Genomic DNA, 6,052 nt, shown 5'->3' on the forward strand with positions numbered 1-6,052 from the left:
ATGGATGCTAGCACAGTCAACCTTTTGAGAACATCATGCTAAGTCTGGGTAGAGTCAGACTGGGGGTTAACGGGGTGGACCTGGCTGGTGATCACATAATGACGTAAGTGCGGCTGATAGATGGATATTACAAGCCGCTCATTGTGGTTTTATGCTCACCTAGTGTAAGACCAGACATATCCAGCCAATGGCCGCACACTACAGCACATTATCTGTCACTGGAGGGTCAGATTGGGTGAGTATGGGACATTGCTGCCCAGCAGCCTACTGGGCATTCGCCCAGTGCTCCAGATGGCCAGTCCAGGCCTGATTCTGCCTATACAAATGAAACAGTTAATTGGAGTTATTCTTAAACCGGCTTATGATGAAAATAATATTCAACATTTATGGAGAATCAAAACTCAGTGAGAATAAATGAATAATGATTTTTTTATTATTATTGCTGACATATTAAAATACATGTTTGGGTTCATCTGTACATCCTCTATCTTGTCTGCAATGTTAATTTTAATAAAACAAATTTAAGGAAAAGGCAAACAATAGTTGATATTTACTTGTTCATATTCAGGAAAGGGATTAGAGAGTTAGAAAAAAATAACGCTCCTTACTTTTGAATTATTATGCGATTTTTATGCTGTGTTATAAAAAACATTATTTGAGTGAAGGAAACCAATTTATAGGATTCATTTTGAAGTAGTTTGTGTTCTGTATGCAAAACATGGCAAGTGTTTGCAGTTTATTATATTCAGTCTTGTCTATAAACAAAAACGCATATAAGAGTCAGGATTGTAATGAACATTTTTGGGGGCTTTCTTCAAAAGTGTTGCCAGCTTTATGAATATGAATGATTCATACTCATTTCACATTTAAATATAAACATAGAAATCAATAAATACATCTTCAAAAGAATCATAATAATTCAATACTATATTAATAATATACCGTAATACTTAAATGATCACCATCAGCCAGATGCAATAGATGCCTGCTGACAATTATCCCACTCAACATCTAAAATATTTTTCAGAAATGTCTGAGATTTATGAGAGATATGCTGTACATAAAATAGATCAGCATTACAGTTCCTGAGTTGGGATAAAAGTCCCACTCCTGGCCTGAAACTTTGATTTATTGTATGTATACCACTCACTAAAGACAATTGTTTTATTACAAAGACCCGTGAGTGCCTGCATTCTTGAACCGATATTTGAATGACCCAGCGGAACAGCAACTGGGCAATTAATTTATTTGTGGAAGGCTTAGTGCACGCACTGTGGACTTTATTATATATAGTAGCCAAAAGTTCAAAACACTAGCAACAAATTATTAACAAAGAAAGATACACGTAGAGTCTACAGATCCTTCAACCAGTTTTTGAAGCTTGGACAGAACCTGTAGATTTAGGTTGGCTTCAACCCTACGTCATGCAACATGCTTCCAATCAATGACACATGGGATCTGGGGTCTCTTATTTTTGGATGAGTCCAGTGAATATATGGCACTTGCATAGAGATCACAGGACTGTGATCAGTGCCTCATTGGAGCGATCGGATATACCAGCAGGGTCTAGACAGATTGTCCAGACAGATGACCTTCCGGGCGACGTCAGGAGTGCACGACCCAGAAGGGCAGGGCCGGCCCAACAATGGAGCCGAGTGGGGCAACCGCTCCAGGCAGCACTTTTGAAGGGGTGGCACTTTGCAGCCCCAAGCCCTTTTTTATTTTTTTTTTTAAGTGAAAGAGAGAGAAAGGGGCGAGTCTCCTTGTTCGGCACTCAGCATTACAAGCCGGCACCGAGACCGAACAGGGAGACTCGCCGCAGAGGAAAGAGAGAAGGGCGCCGAGTGGGTACTGACAGCTTGGTAAGCGAAAACCACTCCGCGCCCTTCTCTCCCTGTTCGGTCTCGGTGCCGGCTTGTAATGCTGAGTGCCGAACAGGGAGACTCGCCGCAGGACTGCTGAAAGCAAGGTAAGTACAAGGGGGGGGGGGAAGGGTAAATAATGGGGGGGGCGGCAGGGACAGAGGGAGAGGAAGGGTAGATAGGGGGGGGGGCAGTATTTTAAAATTCGCCCCAGGCGGCATTTTGCCTTGGGCCGGCCCTGCAGAAGGGAATGCGCGATCGGGCATTTAAAATTGTAACGGTTTTCCGGCCCGTGCGTCGGCAGCTGTTACAGCGGATCTGGAAGCAGAAAGCCAACGATGCTGGCTTCTGCTGACAGAGGGGAGCCCAGGCTGTCAGATCTGACATATCCCTGCCGCTGCGCGAAGGTCAGGGCATACCGGTACGTCCATAAGGGTTTCTTGAGATGAGTTTTATGGACGTACCAGTACTGAATGGGTTAAAGTAACAACGTGTTATTTTGTATGCCTGAAATGAATGTTACTGAGTTTAAACTGAATTTTACTGCATTTTAATGAGAGATCATTGAAGAATCTGTTATAAAAAAAACCCAGATTTTAGCAGTTAGGTCCATATATAATACTGAGCGCTTCGAGACTTTGAATATATATAGCTCTATTTTTATAAATAAGAAGCCCACCAGATCTTATCCAATACACATTTATCTGATCAAAGGACTTAATGGACATGGAGAGATTCTTTGTCTATGATGAGCTGCAGAGCTCAATAAAATTCTAGCAGGCACCTGTAGCTATTGGGCTGAGTTTAACAAAACACAGCTCAGAGAAACTTGTCAAATAATATATTCGCTGATTTATATCTATTCAAGTTATTTGACTTAGTTATCCAAATCTGAACTTAAAACCTGTGTCTTAGAGAACATAATCAGTTGGTCATGGGTGGTATTTTACACCACCTGGTGGATATCTGCGAAAACATTGGTGCTAAAAACTATATTGACTTCTTCAAATATATTTGGCTATCTATTCAAGTAAGATTATGCCCTTTTGAGATTTTGATTTATGTATGGCTTTAACTAAATAATAATAACTACCTGGATTTAAATTCTTTATTATTAGTATTTAATCTTCATGCATACTTCTGTAACCAATGGGATACAACTAATTTGTAATACAAATTTTTGGTGCAAAAATCTGTTATATATTTATACACAGGATATGCCACTTTATTTATTTCATGATTGAGCACCTATTTGTTGACACATTCCAGGAAATTTAGTTGCACTTTATATATACATTTCCTTCATCACTCTCTACCGTTATAAGTTATCTACATTATATTAACAAACAAGTAGTAAGCAAAATGTAATTTGATCTAAAGAAAAAAATAAATCACCATATTTTGATATTAAATCTTAATTTAAAGCTAGTCAAAGGGCCAGCAGGGCAAATTCAGTTTTGTAATACTCTTCGATTATTTTTCTTAAAACATTTAGTTCATGCAGTTGTGTACAAGTAAAAGGGCATCCAGTCTCACAACTTTATTTTTCAGTGCCAGAAAGGCTTACACTGTTTTCTTCAGAAATGTATATTAATTATCAAATATATCTAAAAATTAGCCCTTTCTCATCAATTTATTGCTCTTACAGTTGATAAATGTTAATGTAAATGTTTAAAATACATAATTGAACTTATGTAACATCCAGAACATTTTTATAAAATGTTCACATACATAGGTCCTACGTTATACTGAAATTGTTATTTATGAATATTCTAATGCATAATTAATTATATTTCTAGGAAATATTTGTTAGATTTCCAATCACACAGCATTGATGTAATCTGTAAAATACCCATTCTTCCTAAGAAACATGTGGTTTCTACTAAAATTCTCCCAGTCAATTGACCATAACATTTTATAAATAATTAAGGGTGGCTTTCTGAACTGGTTGTATATTCACTTAATATACCGTATTGGCTCGAATATAGGCCGCCCTTTTTTCCCCCACTTTAAGTTTTTAAAGTGGGGGTGCGGCCTATATTCGGGGTCTAGCGCCCGACGCCCGGGACATGCAGTCCCGGGCGCCGGGCAGGCAGCGGGGTTAAGATACAGATCCCCCGCAGCGGTGCAGTGGACCTGCATCCTACTCCCCGATACGCTCAGACAGCCTCCCCTGCCAGCACTTCCCACGGGGGGGGGTGCCGGCACGGGAGGTTATCTAAGCGTTTTACCTCTGCCCACCCCCGACTTACCGGAGCAGACTCCCGGTTGTCTTGCGGGGCCGGCGGGAGACATCTACGCAATACGCGCATGCAACTTCCGGTACCGGTACCGGAAGTTGCATACGCGTATTGCGTAGATGTTCCTTTGCCGGCCCCGCAAAACACCCGGGAGTCTGCTCCGGTAAGTCGAGGAGGGGGGGGGCAGAGGAGGACAGCGGCAGCGTATCGCGGGGAGGGAGGACAGCGGCAGCGTATCGCGGGGAGGGAGGACAGCGGCAGCGTATCGCGGGGAGGGAGGGCAGCGTATCGCGGGGAGGGAGGACAGCGGCAGCGTATCGCGGGGAGGGCAGCGGCAGCGTATCCCGGGGAGGGAGGGCAGCGGCAGCGTATCCCGGGGAGGGAGGGCAGCGGCAGCGTATCGCGGGGAGGGAGGGCAGCGGCAGCGTATCGCGGGGAGGGAGGACAGCGGCAGCGTATCGCGGGGAGGGAGGGCAGCGGCAGCGTATCGCGGGGAGGGAGGGCAGCGGCAGCGTATCTCGGGGAGGGAGGACAGCGGCAGCGTATCTCGGGGAGGGAGGACAGCGGCAGCGTATCTCGGGGGGGGGGACAGAGTGGCAGCATATTTTTTTTGGTGCTTTTTCTTTAAAAAAGCACCAAACTTTTAGGGTGCGGCCTATATACGGGGGCGGCCTATATCCGAGCCAATACGGTATATAGGGGTAGTAGCAGTATTATTAAACACTCATCTACAGACACCAGACAAGCCAGAAGGCTTATTTTCCCCTCAGAAATCTCATGGTGCTGCCACAACCACAAGGGATTCTGGGTAGGCGCATGCAAATAAGGCTAACAATTATCACCTTTGCCTCTATATCCACTTCATACATGGATCCCTTGAAAGTAATGGTCAGCTATACAAGACGGCCTTTAGACAAAACCCGGGGAAGAGGTGCAATAGCCAGATCACCACTCATGGAAAGCTGTTTCGTCCTTAATGGAACTCATCAGCATGAGGTTGTGATACTGGCTTAATAATTACTTTCACGAGATCCATGTATAAAGTGGATATAGAGGCAAAGGTGATTATTGTTAGCCTTATTTGCATGCGCCTACCCAGAATCCCTTGTGGTTGTGGCAGCACCATGAGATTTCTGAGGGAAAACCAAGCCTTCTGGCTTGTCTGGTGTCTGTAGATGAGTGTTTAATAATGCCTCTACTACCCCTTAAATTTATAGAAAAGCAGACCTTTTTCTGAATCGCATAGTCACTCTATAAATAGTGATTTGCAGTATATGAGAATACATGATACACAAATATCTTTGGGAAACACAAACTGAAATGCTTTGTCAATGAATTCCAAAGAATCATTTGCTAAAGCTTTTTGGGATCTGCAAAAAGACACATACTCTTTCAAAGTATATAAAAGAAATGCAAAATATGTTTTAACAGAACCATTTTAGTGTTAACATATATTATGTTTTCTATTGAAGAAGTGTTCAAAACATTCTAATAACATTGATTTACTTCTGTAAACACACAGCTTGTATATTTCAGAATTGCTTTGATGTTTCTGCTGGTAAATATATTCTTAAATTGTGTATAACATTATAACAAAATATTTCACCTAGTAAAAATAAGCCATGTCCGTTTTATTATGCTAAATTATGGATATTCAGATGTGATAATGGTAATTTAATGCACATTTGACACGTTTTATTGTTAGTGATGATACAATTGAGAGTTACACAACATTTTGCCACTTATCTCTCCACTCGTTTCTCTCTTTTCTTCCCTTTCCCTCCTCTCTTTTTCTTTGTCTTTTCATAACCCCAGTAAAACCATGCTTATGGTCTCTCCGCGGACCCCACCACAGATATAGCCCCAAATGCATGCTTTCAAAGAGTGTCTAAGAAACTGCTTAGCAAAGGGTGACAACCCAGAGCTTTTAATGTGCTACCCTTGTGGCCC

Source organism: Spea bombifrons, chromosome 3 (assembly GCF_027358695.1).
Source record: "Spea bombifrons isolate aSpeBom1 chromosome 3, aSpeBom1.2.pri, whole genome shotgun sequence".
NCBI lineage: Eukaryota > Metazoa > Chordata > Amphibia > Anura > Pelobatidae > Spea > Spea bombifrons.